This window comes from Hibiscus syriacus, unplaced genomic scaffold (assembly GCF_006381635.1).
Source record: "Hibiscus syriacus cultivar Baekdansim isolate YM2019G1 unplaced genomic scaffold, ASM638163v2 tig00009009_pilon, whole genome shotgun sequence".
Taxonomy (NCBI): Eukaryota; Viridiplantae; Streptophyta; class Magnoliopsida; order Malvales; family Malvaceae; genus Hibiscus; species Hibiscus syriacus.
The window spans coordinates 2,042,199-2,059,263 of NW_024062181.1; the positions used below are offsets into that span (position 1 = coordinate 2,042,199).

Genomic DNA, 17,065 nt, shown 5'->3' on the forward strand with positions numbered 1-17,065 from the left:
AGTAACAATGAGTTTTTCTCATATAAATTTATGGATAATTGCCATAATATCCAAATCCGTTCTCGGTAAGTGTAATATATGATACGTCACATGACCCAAAATTTTAAAGGTCTCACATTTTAAAAAAATATATTGATTTTGCTTCTAAGAGTATTCAAATTATAATACTTTTTAAATAAAATGTTACGATTATATAGTTTTTTGTGATATTGTCTTAATTATATATATTTGGAATTTTATTTTATAAGAAACAATTGTAATATGGTAAATTTTGATATTTTATAATTTCGTCTTACTATAAAATATGTTAGATACCTCATTTTAAAATGTAGAACATAACCTCTAAATCTATTGAGACAGACCTGATAATACCCCTCTCTATAGTTTTTTTTAATTAAGTCCTTATTTTATATCAGATCGAATTTGGGTGGATGAAATATACTCTTCAAGTCGGGTCAAATCAAAAAACAATATTTTTCAGATCGAATTAAATTCAAGTAGAGGTGTATATATTTTAGGTCAAATTGGGTCGATAAAAAACCTGACCTAACTTAACAAATTGCCACCCTAGTTTTTCTACATAACATTTAATATATATTTTTTTGGGTTGAATTAAATTTTGGATGAGGTATATATACTCTTTTTAAACAGAACATTAACTATTCCAGTCAAACTTCAGGATGATAACCAACTTTACAAAGGTCATAAATTCAATATTAAAAGGGTCATTTATGGGTTAACTTGGTTTGACGATATTTTATAAGTCAACGAGTTAATATATTCACTATTCACATAAAGGTACGTAAGTTATAACATATCGAGGCAACCATTATAATAGATTGTGTGGTTGTGATTAATTTCAGACATTTTAATATCTTCATATTGTAATATATCGAATAAATTCTATTAGATGAAAAAGGACTGAGATAAATAAATTTTAGATCTATTACTTTATAAAAAAGTTGAAGGATTGATCTAAATTCAGTCACATTCAAAATGATATGGATATTAAGAATCATCTTAATAACTTATATGGTAGTTTATTATTCGTACTATTATATAACTTTATGTTTTTATTTGGCATTGAAGTGATAAGAATGATGGAAGTGTTTCAGCTTTTGGATCAATTTTAAATTATATATAAAAGAAATGTTCAGAGGTCAAATTGTAAATTCAGAAAATTCCAGGTCCAATTACAAGCAATTTTTGAATAACTTGATAATTTGATTAGATTAACTCAAAGTTTATTTTTATTCCTATTTTAGTAAATCTTTAAAAATAACCAGAAAAATCTTATAATATTACAATACTGCCACTACCTTATGTACATTTACCGTACGTAACGAAGTACCGAACTAAACGGTAAAAAAACAGATTTTTTTAAAAGAAACAGAAAAATGTAATTTATATTTCCATTCACCGTCGATCGTTCCATTCCTCCTCCATTGTTACTTCTCTCCTTTCTTGAGATCCAAGAGAAACCCATTTGAGCTCTCTCCTTTTTCTTCATCTCCCATATCTTACAGATTCTCATTAGACCCAGAATTCAGGAACTTGCCAAAAATTTTGATCTGTTTGCGCGTGGTTGGTGATTAAAAGCAGGATTTTGTGTGGGGTTAGATGCGGTTCAATTTCTCCTTCTAGTTCTACTCTGCTTCTGTTTGGTTACCCATAAATCTTTTTGTTGCTTCTGTTTCTGGGTCTTTTGATTTTTTTAAGTGAAAGGAGAGCTAGAGGGGGAAAAAAGAAGAGATCTTGTTGGGTGTTTTCTTAATTTGGGTTGAAGGAAAGATGCAGCAAAATCAGTTGAAGAAGGTTAGTTTCTTTTTTTCTTTGGTGGTGTACAATTTGTTATTTCAAGATCTGGGTTTTGCGTATGAAAGTTGAGAAAACCTATCTTTTCTTAGTTTCATTGAACATGGTTTTAACATGAAAATTTTAAGGCTGTTCTCTTTTTTCTTGATATCTTGTTGGAAAGGATCTGGCTTAGGTTTTATCGATTTTAAGGCATTCGAAAGTTAGGTTGATAGACCTTTTGACGTTCTATTAGAAGTTAAATTACTAAAGTTTTATAATTTATTTTGCAGAAAGTAAGGTATTGGTTGAGGTTTTTAAGTTATTTTGCTTGTGAATATGTGTTGTGAAAGGAAATAAATTGAGAATATGTTTCTTGAAATATTAGGTTTTGGCTTTAATGTTCTGAGGGAAATAATAGTAAAAAGAAAAGGGAAATAATATCCTTGTACTGAATTTGTTGCTTTAAAGGTGTTTTAGTTGGATGATCATGGTTATCAGATTAGTGTAGTTATTGTCCTGTGTTACTAGTTAAGGGCTTTTAAAATGTCGATTTCATTGCATTACTTTAAGTGCTAAATCTTGGAAGTAATTACTGACTATTATTACCTTTTCACTAATCTGGATACTCATAAATATGTTGTTGCCTCTTTTATAGTATGATAGAGATGGCTACCGATAATGTTGGTTTGTTTTTTTTTTCGATCTGGTTTTCTTTACTAAACGCATGCTGATTTTGTATGATAAATTCTATGTGTCGTTTTTGACTAATATAAATGGCTCAGCTAAGAAAAACATTTGGAACCCCGTTCTGTTCCCCAAAGCAAAGACTATAGAAATGAATATATTTTGATAGATTCTATGTGCCGGTTTTGACTAATATAAATGGCCCAGCTAAGAAAAACATTAGGAACCTCATTCTGTTCCCCAAAGCATAGACTATAGAATCTATTCTTAATGTCTTAGTTTTGCGTCTTTAAGGGGTATTGATTAAAGAAGTTGAAAGACTCTTGGTTTTTGGCTTTCATTAAAGCAACTTCTAGGTTAAACAGTTATCTTTTGCTGCCAGTCTGCAACATTGTTCATTTCGGAAGTCTTGAGTTCCGACCATGACTTTCTCATAGCTTTTGCACTGGCTTTTGTTTTATCATTACTCAGGTGTTGTCGCTGCTGCTGCTGCTTTTTTGTTTCTCAAATCTGTGGATAAATTAACTGACTTGTGGTTCTGATCTAGTTTCTCTTTCATTCTTAAAGAGCTAAAAGAGATGGACTTTTTCACTGAATACGGGGATGCAAATAGGTACAAAATTCTTTAAGTCATTGGTAAGGGAAGCTATGGAGTAGTTTGTGCAGCGCTCGACACACATACTGGGAAGAAAGTGGCCATAAAAAAAATACAGGATGTATTTCAACATACTGCCGATGCAATTAGGATTTTGCGTGAAGTAAAGCTTCTGAGGCTTCTTCGACATCCAAACATTGTTGAAATCAAACATATAATGTTGCCACCATCAAAGAGGGAGTTCAAAGACTTATTTGTAGTTTTTGAGCTTATGGAGTCAGATCTTCACCAAGTTATCAAAGCTAATGATGACTTAACCCGAGAACATCACCAGTTTTTCCTTTACCAAATGCTCCGTGCAATGAAATACATGCATACGGGTAAAGTTCATTTTTTCCCTTTTCATTGCTGTAATGTGTCACTTGCATTGAAATATCCGTGTACATTTGTACTGACTTCTAAGTTATTGATTTCAGCCAATGTGTACCATCGTGACCTTAAACCGAAGAATATACTGGCTAATGCAAATTGCAAGCTTAAAATTTGTGACTTTGGGCTAGCAAGAGTTTCTTTTAGTGACAGCCCAACGACAGTCTTCTTTACAGTATGTAGTTCTTTTCTTTTTGCATGCCTTCATTTTCTTTTATTCTTAAAGTAGAGCGGGGATACATATTTGTATGTATTTATGCGTATATGTTGCCCTTGCAGGACTATGTTGCCACACGGTGGTATAGAGCTCCAGAGCTTTGTTGATCTTTCTTTTCTAAGGTACGGCTTTTCCACCATGCGTGGCCTTTAGTTTAAAATGGCAAAGCATGATATTGTATTATGCGTATGAGATTTGTTGTTTAGCATCTTCTATTTTACTTACGAGTTGAATGTGTCAGACTTCCTTTCGGGGGGTTAAATTTTTATTGACCTTCTGTTTTGTTTGTTATATTGAGATGCCATATCTCGTTTAGGTTATGCCTCAGTTAGAAAATCATCTAGTTTTCTTATATGTATAAAGAATACTTGAGTGCTTTTTAGTAAGCAGTAATGCCTAGATTAAAATAAGAGAAAATCGCCTCAGTGACCAAAAAAAAGTTATAATATACGATTTTAACCAACTTTTTTTGGATTTGCCAAAATGACCAACAAAATCGCAACGCGAAATAAAAATCGCAACGCGATCCCCAGAATCGCAAATCAGTTTCCAAAATCGCAACGCGATTCTTGAAAATCGCGATGCGATAGTACAAATTCGCATTGCGATTTTCAATAATCGCAACGCGAATATGAAAATCGCAACGCGAACACATAAATCGCAACGCGTATCCGTAAATCGCAACGTGTATCCGTAAATCGCAACGCGTATGGGTAAATCGCAATGCGTATCCGTATATCGCAACGCGTATCCGTAAATCGCAACGATAATACATAAAATCGCAACGCGTATCCGTAAATCGCAACGCGATATTTAAAGCGCCATTATAATCGCTACGCGTATTTTATTTTCAAATTACAAAAAGAATATTAAGACAAAATCCCGTAATCGCAACTCATAACCTAAAACCTAAAATCACAACTCAGTCCCATCTCCATCTCTCACTCTCTACGGCGAAGAAATCCGTCCCCATCTCCGAAGATTTCCGTCCCCATCTCCGGCGAAATCCCTCACAACCATTCACGGTCAGAAATCCCTCACAATATTCAGAAATGGAAAATCAACCTCCGAGGGTTAGTTTTTTTAATTATTTTTATTTTGAAATGTTTGCATTATTGTAGGTTTTTCATATTGAAACTGATGATAAGTTTACTGGTCATTTCAATAATAGATTAACCATTTCACTTAGATTTCATTTCGCGTTACGATTCTGTCGTTGCGATTTTCATTTCGCGTTGCTATTCTCTCGTTGCGATTTTCAAGTTAGTATTTGTCTTTGTCTTTGTTCTGTCTTTTGGTTGAAGTAATGCAATCCATTCAAGTTTCAATTTGCAGAAGAGTCGCAACGAGATAAATGAAAATCGCAACGAGAGAATGACTGTCGCAACGAGAGAATCGCAACGCGAAATGAAAATCGCAACGAGAGAATCGCAACGCGAAACCAAAATCGCATTGCGATTTTCATTTCGCGTTGCGATTCTCTCGTTGCGATTTTCATTTCGCGTTGCGATTCTCTCGTTGCGATTGTCATCTCGCGTTGCGATTCTCTCGTTGCGATTTTCATTTCAACCAAAAGACAAAACAGTGTTGCAAATTTTAGTTTCAAGAATAAACTACTACTTTTTATGTTTATTGTTTTTGGTATATCTTCACAGTGTAGTTTTTGGTATATCTAACTTGGTATGTTTATTGTTTTTGTAGAAATTTTTTTCGGCTCAATTGACCTTGAGAAATAAAGTCAGCCTGGCCACTACAATTGCAAAGAAGCTTTCACCTGCTCAAAGACAATTGTTTGAGGAAACCTGCTTCGGGCCATGGCTGAGAGTACAGCATCCGGGTGGAGATGCTAATTTGACCCATTTGTGGCTTCAGACCATGACATCAAATCTACCCGACAGTATACAACGTGGTGAGGAAGAGATATGGTTTCATTTTCCACCAGCGTATACTTGCTTTGGGCGGAAGGAGTTCTGCTTAATCACTGGTCTACGATTCGGACACGATGATGTAGGCCGGTACACTCGTCATATCGCCCGCCCATCATGGTTATCCCGGGTTTTTCCGGATGAGTCAATGGAGAAGCCGAACCTACATGTCGACGACCTGAAGAAATTATTTAATAAGAAAGCTGGTTTCACTCGGATGGAAGACGTCGATGTTGTCCGAGTATGCCTTCTACTACTTGTGTATGCCGGCTTTTTAGGCAGAGAGGCCAGACAACCTATTCATCGGGAGCTAATAATATTGGTAGAGGACCTGAATGCATGGAATCTGTTTCCGTGGGGTTCGTATATATGGAAAGCTACCTGGACTAAGTTGTCGTCTGCCTTTGATGACCGCAAAAGTTTGCGGGGCGATGGGTCCAAATACACTTTGTCAGGCTTTGTTTGGGCCTTTAAGGTAAGAATTTCTATATAATGTTTCTAAAATTATAATTAATTATTTAACAATTACTAATTTTGTTATTATATTGTTTGTAGATTTGGATATTCGAGGCTTTCCCCAGCATGCGTACATATGCAATAAAAACGTCAAATGATATTCCCAGGGCTATTTCCTGGAAGAGGAAAACTCTGTTGGATTGGGAAGACTTAATACCATATGCCACAATAAATAATGTAAGTTAACACAAATACTTTCATATAATATATAAACAAGTTATTAATAGTAGACGTTTAACTTTGTTTGAGTTTTTATATTTTAGGAGGCCAACATTCCATTACAAAGACTGTCACCCACGGAGGAAGAGCTTGCCACTGATTGGTGGCAAGCTAGTCAGAGTTTTTTTGATGGCACGGATGATGAGCAGCATCCACTTCCTCCAATTCGAGAGCCATCACCTCACCTAGAGCCATCACCCGATCGTGACGACTATACACCTCTAGAACGAGAGCCATCACCTATCCCGTCACATCATCGAGCCTCTTCTCCACCATCACCTCATGATAGGCGACCGGCAAAGATGCCACGACTCCTATCTCCCTGTTCTCCACCTCCACCTCAACGGGATGAGTCAAGGGAGTTACGTGATGAGGTCAATGCCTTGCGTGAGGAGATCGGTACTCTACGCGATAACGATGGTGCATGGCGTGTGGAGGTGTCAACTTTACGTGGTGAGGTTGCCGCTCTACGTGAGATGATAGTATCGTTGCAGAATGAGGTTCATACTCTACGCAACGAGGTAAGTTTAAGATTTTCCATATTTAACTTAATGATAAATTTACTCGTAATTTCACTTAGATTAGCCATTTCACTTAGATTGCTTAGTAAATTTATTCGGTTGCTGCCAATTCTGCTAAACTGTGTATTCTTTAACACTGTGAAATAGTATTTGTCTTTGTTTTGTCTTTTGGTTGAAAGTAAATTTGTTCGGTTGCTGCCAATTCTGCTAAACTGTGTATTCTTTAACACTGTGAAATATATTTGTCTTTGTTTTGTCTTTTGGTTGAAAGTAAATTTGTTCGGTTGCTGCCAATTCTGCTAAACTGTGTATTCTTTAACACTGTGAAATATATTTGTCTTTGTTTTGTCTTTTGGTTGAAAGTAAATTTGTTCGGTTGCTGCCAATTCTGCTAAACTGTGTATTCTTTAACACTGTGAAATAGTATTTGTCTTTGTTTTGTCTTTTGGTTGAAAGTAAATTTATCCATTCAAGTTTCAATTTGCAGAAGAAGAAATAGTTTACTTTCGCAACACGAAACTTAAAATCGCAACGCGAAACCAAAATCGCAACGCGAAATGAAAATCGCAACGACAGAATCGCAACGCGAAACCAAAATCGCAACGACAAGATCGCAACGCGAAACCAAAATCGCATTGCGATTTTCATTTCGCGTTGCGATTCTTTCGTTGCGATTTTCATTTCGCATTGCGATTCTGTCGTTGCGATTTTCATTTCGCGTTGCGATTTTGGTTTCGCGTTGCGATTTTAAGTTTCGTGTTGCGAAAGTAAACTATTTCTTCTTCTGCAAATTGAAACTTGAATGGATAAATTTACTTCAACCAATAGACAAAACAAATACTAACTTCAGGGTATTAGTTTGAAACATATTTTTCTTTGTTATCTGATGCATTTTGTGAACTATGATAGAATAATGACTTGGGTGAATACAATGCAAGTTTGAAACATATTTGTCTTTGTTTTCACTGTTTAAATATCATGTCTGTTTATTTACTGATTTTTGTATTTAATTATTTAGCGGCCCGATAGAGTGGATGCTTTACGTCGGGTTATGCTTGCACGACGGAGTTCACGCATCAGACAGCGTGCACGTGCTATTAAGTCTCCGTACACCCCAATAGTGCGAAGACACCGCAAGAAGAAGCCCGACTCGCCTGTCATCCCTCAAGAGTCCACTCCTATCGTTGAAGAGGCCCCCCATATCATTCCTCGAGAGTCCCCTCCCACCGTTCAAGAGGCCACTGTCATCATTGAAGAGGTCCCTCCCACCATTCAAGAGCCCGATTCACATGGCGTCATATGTAGGCTTCTTGAGAAACCCTCTGTCGTGCCGGACATGATGGATTCAAGTTGGCTCTCGTATGAGTTACCGGCCAGTACCATACCGGTATCTGAAGAGGAGAGGGAACAACTACCGGACACAATTTTGGATAACACCCTTTGGGCTAAGACCGCAGTTGATTTTTATCTACATGAGCGGAGCAAGGGGTGTTTCACTGACATATGCAAGCTCACCGATGATATCTTTTTGTTGCTTGAACGGCCTTGGTGGGGCGTATTATTAGGGGTCGAAGACAATGGCTATTTCGATGGGGGGTAAGTCTTATATTTTTCTTATATTTCAATTTGATTAATTTTTTTTTAAATTTATGTAAGTCACTAATATATGTCTTTTTTTGTAAAACAGCATATCGATGCGTGGGTGACACGTCTTCTAATAATAAGAAAACTTAAGAAAAATAAAAATATACGATATACAATAATGCCGACGTCTTTTCACGCCGTTCACTTGAAGAATGCACGAGATGAATCATTTGATTTGGGCAATGGACAAGCTAAACTTTATCCTGCATGGTGGGAGGTCGATAAGGTTAGTATTTATTTTAGATTGAGTTTAAAGGTTTTATGAAATAAGTGCGCAAATGAATGAATTATTACTTATGATTGCAGGTGTTTATCCCTGTTTTGGAACGTAAACATTGGATTCTCGTCGAGCTTCAGCTCCCATCCCTTAAGACAATAGTGTATGACAGCATGATAAATTACATATCATTGGCTGATTTAAGAGATGTTATTAAGGGATGGAGCTCTCATTTGGCTAAATTCTTGGATGCGATCAATTATTGGACTCGTTCTGGAAACAAGAAGCCAAAGAAGCTCAATATTACAGTTATTAGAGACGAGACCGCGCCACAACAAACGAGCGGAGCCAGAGGAGATTGTGGTCCTCTCGTATGCTTGGCGTTGGAGCGTTTGACGACGGGAAGCATCAAGTATCTACCTCCCACCGATAGAGATAAAGCTGCAGTAGGCTTGTGGTTTCGGCATTATATGGCTAAATCGATATATACGAGACGCTGCCTACCTGCATCCGCGTTATAAAAATGTCCATAAACAATTGGTAAGTTTATATACTTTTGGTTTGAAAATGTTTGGTTAAGTAACTAGAATTCAATAATTTGTAGAAAGTGTTGTCTGAACAAATGTTTGGTTTCTGCAGGTTAATCTCAGAAGTGAACTGCGTGAAAATGATGTCGAGCTGCAAAAGTTGATTCAATAGTTTAATTGATTGTTTTTTGATTGTTTAATTGATTTGTAAAAGTTGATTCAATAGTAGATGATCGGAAATAAGAATTATTGCTTATTTTTTGATTGTTTAATTGATTTGTAAAAGATGATTTGTAAAAGTTGATTTGTGTAATTGATGCGAACATAATTCTTATTTGTGCTTGTTTAATTGATTGAAATGTAATGGTTGATTTTGTTGATTTCAATCTGCATTATGTTGAAGGCAAAAATGACTATCGCAATGCGAAATGAAAATCGCAACGAGAGAATCGCAATGCGAAATGAAAATCGCAATGCGGAAATGAAAATCGCAATGCGTTTATAATTTCGCATTGCGATTATCTCGTTGCGATTTTCATTTCGCATTGCGATTTTCATTTCGCATTGCGATTCTTTCGTTGCGATTTTCATTTCGCATTGCGATTTTCATTTCGCATTGCGATTTCCATTTCGCATTGCGATTTTCATTTCGCATTGCGATTTTCATTTCGCATTGCGATTCTCTCGTTGCGATTTTCATTTCGCATTGCGATTTTCATTTCGCATTGCGATTCTCTCGTTGCGATTTTCATTTCCGCATTGCGATTTTCATGTTGGGATTTTCATTTCGCGTTGCGATTGTATTTTCCGTGTTGCGATAGTCAAATGCATGCCTAATAGTGATAACAACTGAATAACAAGAGTTGGTTAAGTCAAAATGGTTGGCCTGAGTCATTAATTCAACTGAAAATGTTAAAAGTTCACACATAAAATCCACATAATACAACGTTTGCATTTAAAAATCACCTAAGTTAACAGTCTCAAAAGGTGAAGCCAATCGTGATTGGGATTTTAAAGATGATTGCCTTTTGCTTGACACCATATGAGCTTTGGATTTTGATGAGGATCCATATTTTGGTAGAGGAAAAGATGATTTTGATGGCACTGGTGATCCACATGTCAACCTTGTATGACCACTTTCCTTGCACCGACTACATGTCGATCTCTTCTTCTCTTCACCCTTAGACGGTATACGATCGTGACTTTTTGGTCGGCCAGGTAGCCTTCTGTCCATGGCTGGTGGCAAAACTGTTTGTAAGTCATCTGGTATGTCCCACTCAGAAGGATGTGGAATAGGGTAGACAATCTCGGCATAAGTCTGTCGATAAACTTCTGTAGTGTAGCAATCCATAGCGTATGCGCTTGAATCATCTTGGTTTAAATGAAGAGCAACTTTTATAACATGGCCACACGGATAACCAGATGTTTGCCATTTCATACAACTACACGTCTTTGCATTTAGATCGACTAGCCCATTTAAGTTATTATCCAGTACTTGAAACAAAGTGTTTGAACATGGTTCAACTCTCCATGACGTTGACTTCACAACACGTTTCGTTATCTTTTTTTCAGTCCATGGTGTAACACGATGTTCCAATGTTCCTGTAAATTTAAATAAACAATACTTAGTAAAATATATAAATATGATAAGTTACGAATTCAAAGAAATAATACCTGCATGGTTTCTTTTCTTGTAGTACCACTGTTGAATAGAGGCTCGAAAAAACTCCATTAACATAGTAATGGGTAATTTCCGGGAATGACGACTTAGAGCGTTGATTGATTCTGCACTATTAGACGTCATGAAACCATATCTTGCTCCAAGTTGATGTACTCTTGACCATCTTTCAAACCCGACATCTTCTAGTGTTTGAGCACACTGAGGCAAAACACGTCTTAAACAATTTATATGCTTATTGAAATCCACTTCCCGATAAGCTTTTACAGCCTTCCAGTATGTCCATTTGTGCTTTTTTATACCAGCAGACCTTGATTTTAGATTTCTATACAAATGAACACCACAAAGTCCATGAAAAGCATCTGGGAAACACCTTCTAACAGCGTTGTCAATTGAGTTTGCCCTATCGGATATGATTGTCAGATTGCTAATAGGACCTATGCAATCCCTAAGATGCCCCATAAACCATGTCCATGAATCAGAGGTTTCAGATTTGCCAACCCCGTAAGCTATTGGCAATATCCCATTGTTAGCATCCATGGCTACTGCTAATAAGTTTACTCCAAGGTATCGACCTTTCAATGTGCTCCGTCAACTATAATAACTGGGCGCATGCAAGTAATAAACGAACGAATCTACAAAATAATATACACAAGAAATATAATCATTTAAATGTGAAATGCATGTAACTAACAAAAATGAGTCAACAAAATTATATTGATTTACTAACCGTAGCACCAATGGCGATAAACAGCAACTCAAAGCGTCCATCTCTATCTGTTTTGATATGAGTTACCGACCCAGGATTTTTCAGCTTTAAATTGTGACAATAAGCCGGCAGTTGGGCAAACGATGCTTCTGGCGACCCCCTCAACAATTCCAAGGCATAACATTTGGCTCTCCAAGCTTGAGAATATGATATACTAATCTTGAACCGAGCATTCATGTCAGTCATAATTTCATGTCCCCGATATACCCTGCCATTCAAAAACATTAACTCAGCCAGAAAACCACCCAACACCTTTTTGTTTGCCTGTCTATGGTGAGGAAAAACGAGGGTTCTTGAACATGTATGTTTATCAATAAAAGTCCTAACTTGAAACATTTTGCAATCTTTTATTCTCTTTGCAATCATACGCCACGTACAGTTTTTGTCAATCATACACCTTGTTTCGAAACGATCTTTGCTTGATTTGTTAACTTTTAGTTGATAGCCATCTTCCACACATTTGTATACAAAGCTATCTTCAAGTCTTCCTTTGTATCAAAACAATCATCTTTCTTGACACGAATAACTTTTGTGTAACAATCAACTGCTTTCTTTGCCAACTCTTCTTCCGGTAACTGAAGTAATTCTGGCATATTCCAGTTATACTCCCGTGGCATTTTCTTTTCTTCGGGGACTTTTTCTTCTTCTTTTTCTTCTTCAGGATTATATGAATTACAGAATGGATGTTCAACATGTTCATTCACAGTCGTAACTTCCTCCTCATTATCATCAACAACATCTTCCTCGGCAACGGGTGTTTCATCATCAAAATTCGGGTATTGACCAATATTAAAATCATTACACACATGGTCTGTTTCTTCTTCTGAAACATCATCAAAATCCGTGTATTGACCAATATCAAAGTCCGGATATTGACCAAGACCAAATTTCGAATACTGACTAGTACTCACAATTTTTTCTGTTGGCTCATCATCGTCTAACTGGTCAATACGAAAACCGGAATTTGGTGCTGAAAGTTGATTGGGATTTGGATTAGAGAAAGGTTGTGGGTTTTGAGAAAAACTTAGTTGATTACTACCCGCTACTGACCCAACAATACTACTTCTAGGTTCAACAACATACAATGTAACATCATCTTGTGAAACACTAATGTAAGCAATGAATCGTTCAACATCTTCATTGTCGGTTAACAAATAAACTTTACCATTTCTCTGATAAGATAGCCTAAATCCACTTAGGGGCTCTAAATTCAATTTATTTGAAACACGTAGCATTAGAGTTTCATAAGTTAACTTTTGTAAAGACAATTTTAGTTGAAGATTCATGGGTAAAGGCATATATTGTAAAACACCATGAACATTATCCCATGACCCTCCAAAACACAAATCTATCCAAACATGATCAGATGATTTCATGGTTGTAAATTAATTTACTAAACAGACGAGCTGCGAAACTAAAACCTGTTGCCGGATTGGGAAGGATGTCGTTGGATATAGGAACGGATGTCGCCGGAGAGAGTGATAGATGGAGATGGAATGAGTTGCGATTTAGGGATTTAGTTTATGATTTCAGTGTTATATACCCAAAATTTCAGTGTTGTGATTTACAGATTCTCGTTGCGATTTACGGATTATCGTTGCGATTTACAGATTCTCGTTGCGATTTACGGATTATCGTTGCGATTTACGGATACGCGTTGCGATTTACGGATTATCGTTGCGATTTACGGATACGCGTTGCGATTTACGGATACGCATTGCGATTTACGGATACGCGTTGCGATTTACGGATACACGTTGCGATTTACGGATACGCGTTGCGATTTTATGTATTATCGTTGCGATTTACGGATACGCGTTGCGATATACGGATACGCATTGCGATTTACCCATACGCGTTGCGATTTACGGATACACGTTGCGATTTACGGATACGCGTTGCGATTTATGTGTTCGCGTTGCGATTTTCATATTCGCGTTGCGATTATTGAAAATCGCAATGCGAATTTGTACTATCGCATCGCGATTTTCAAGAATCGCGTTGCGATTTTGGAAACTGATTTGCGATTCTGGGGATCGCGTTGCGATTTTTATTTCGCGTTGCGATTTTGTTGGTCATTTTGGCAAATCCAAAAAAAGTTGGTTAAAATCGTATATTATAACTTTTTTTTGGTCACTGAGGCGATTTTCTCTTAAAATAATTGTTGTGCTTTTTAGTAAGCAGTAATGCGGCTTTTAAATTTTAAATATTTAAGTTTTAAGGTTTTGTTGGGAACTTTTTTGCAGTATACATCAGCTATTGATATTTGGGGCATTGGCTGTATCTTCGCTGAGGTTTTGATCGGAAAGCTCCTACTTCCTGGAAAAAGTGTAGTTCATCAGTTGGAATTGATAACTGATCTTATTGGGACACCTTCACAAGAAACAATTTCCGGGGTAAGGCATCGTGATTTGTTCTCCTTTTTATTGTGTGTGTGTGTGTGTGTGCAAATTGATGATTTTGGTTCACATGAGTGCAGGTTCGAAATGACAAAGCAAGAAAATACTTGTCTGAAATGCGAAAAAAACATCCTGTGCTGTTTTCACAGAAGTTTCCAAATGCAGATCCATTAGCAGTACGGTTATTGCAGAGGTTGTTAGCATTTGATCCCAAAGAGCGGCCAACTGCTGAGGAGGTTGGTGTTTTTTTCAGTCAATAGTAAACAGCACTTTCTTGTGTGCATTCTTCTTAGTTCATCATACTGAAACTTTTCTGTATTTATTTAGTAGGCTTTAGCCGATCCTTACTTCAAAGGCTTGGCTAAAATTGAGAGGGAACCTTCTTGTCAACCAATCTCGAAAATAGAGTTCGGGTTTGAGAGGCAACGGGTCACAAAGGAGGACATTAGGGAATTAATTTACAGGGAGGCATTAGAATATCACCCTCAGCTGCTCAAAGACTATCTAAATGGACATGAAGGAGCTAATTTTCACTCGAATTCTATCCCTCCACATACACAGTCAACTTTGATTTCGTGTGAGAACCGACAAGATACAGAAGCAGATACCAAAAAAGTATCGAATACAATTTCTGGTCCGAGGCCAATACAGCCTCCGCCTAGGGTGCCATCAGGTATGAGTGATGTCTGTCTGCTATTATTTTTTTTATAGCTGAATGTCATTTTTCTTGTAAAATGCTATTTGGTCATTCAAAATCAAAACAGGATCTCCTAATAGTTTCAGTTTTAAGATTATGTTATTCTGTAGACGTTTTACAGCATGAAAAATGAAAATAATTTTTCTCGCTCATTGTAGGTCTGAGCTAAGTGTTTTCCTTTTTGTTGTTTCACCAATTAATCAAGTTCTATCTCCTTTTCGTACAGCAAAGCCTGGGATAGTTGTCGGATCGGTCGTACCATATGATGATGGGAAAAATGTTAAAGACAGTTTCGATGCCAAGAACTTCTACAGAAATGCAGTCCTTCCTCCACAGAATTTCTCCCCCCATTGTTTCCTTGTAAATCAAGAGAAATCAGGAAAACATTCTGAGAAGAATCCACAACCTAAACCGATACCACAGTTTAGCATGGTGAAAAATCCTACCCCGGGAACAGCTTTCGATACAAACAACAATCCCTATTACGGTACTCAAGCCAAACCCGATCAAAGACTACCTGTTGATGCAAAGCTCCTGCAGGCGCAAACCCAGTTTGGTGCAGTTGGTGCTGCAGCAGTCTTCGTCGCGGCTCACCGGAATGTAGGGACGGTGCATTACGGATTATCATGAAACGGTAGTCTTCGCTCGGTGTTGGCTTGAGTCTGCCAATGTACGTTGTCGATGGCACTAGCAAGTCTGGTGTTTGCTAGTACCCGGTTTATCTAATTTATGTCCTTTAATTAGAATGTTGTATCATTGAGTTTCTACCAGTGAAATAAAATTGCTTACCTTTTCATAGGAGACTCGTGTTTCAAAATTCATGGTGTGGGGTTAAATGCGGTTGAATTTCTCCTTCAAGTTCTACTTTGCTTCTGTTTGGTTAACGAGAGATCTTTTTGTTCCTTTTTGTTGTTTGTGTTTCTGGGTGTTTTGATTTTTTTTAGTGAAACGAGAGCTAGAGGGAAAAAAGAAGAGATCTTGTGGGTGTTTTCTTAATTTGGGTTGAAGGAAATATGCAGCAAAATCAGTTGAAGAAGGTTAGTTTCTTTTTTCTGTTTCTTTTTTTAACTTTTGGGGGTTTGTAGTTTGTTATTTCAAGATCTGGGTTTTGCGTATGAGAGACGAAAAGAGCTATCTTTTCTTAATTTCATTGAACATGGTTTCTACAAGAAAAATTTAAGGCTCTTACTTTTTTCTTCTTCTTGATATGTTGTTGGAAAGGATCTGGTTTAGGTATTATCGATTTTAAGGCATTCGAAAGATAGGTTGATAAACCTTTTGATGTTCTATTAGAAGTTAAATTACTATTGTTTTGTCATTTATTTTGAGGTTTTAAGTTGTTTTGTGTGTGAAAATGTGTTGTGAAAGGAAATAAATTGAGAATATGTTTCTTGACATATTAGGTTTTGGCTTTAATATTCTCTTTTCACTGATCTGGGTACTCATAAATATGTTGTTTCCTCTTTATAGTATGATAGAGATGGCTACTGATATTATTGGTTTGTTTTCGATCTGGTTTCCTTTACTAAAGGCATGCTGATTTTGTATGATAGATTCTATGTGCCGTTTTTGACTAATATAAATGGCTCAGCAAAGAAAAGCATTTGGAACCTCATTCTGTCCCCCAAAGCATGCATGGTTCTGATCTAATTTCTCATTCATTCTTCAGGAGTTAAAATTCTTGGAGTCATTGTTAAGGGAAGCTATGGAGTAGTTTGTGCAGACTGCAGCGCTCGACACACATACCGGGGAGAAAGTGGCAATGAAGAAAGTACATGATGTATTTGAGCATATGTCCGATGCAATTAGGATTTTATGTGAACTAAAGCTGCTGAGACTTCTTAGACATCCCGGCATTGTTGAAATTGAACATATAATGTTGCTACCATGAAAGAAGGAGTTTGAAGACTTATTTGTAGTTTTGAACTCCCTCTTTGATAGTGGCAACATTATAGTTGCAAATTTTGAAGGTACCGTCCAGAACAGAAAAAAAAAAACATGAACAGAGAAATTTTCTTACATACAAAAAAAGCAGATCAAAATTCCGGCGTTTTTACTCAAAAATCATCCTGACAGAAATTAATTACCTGTTAGGGAACGTTTCAGAAACTTTTATTGATCTAGCACCGTTTTAGGACAAACAGTGAATGAAGCTCTCCAATTGTTTTAGGAATTTCTCCGGAGAATTGGTTGCTGGAGAAGTCAATAGCTGTCCATATGGTTAATAGTCT

At 36.8% G+C, this 17,065-nt stretch overlaps 1 pseudogene; it reads left to right on the top strand.

Annotated features, from left to right (window-relative positions):
- Positions 1-1,635: 1,635 nt before the first annotated feature.
- LOC120202988 lies at positions 1,636-15,470 on the top strand (annotated as a pseudogene).
- Positions 15,471-17,065: the final 1,595 nt, after the last annotated feature.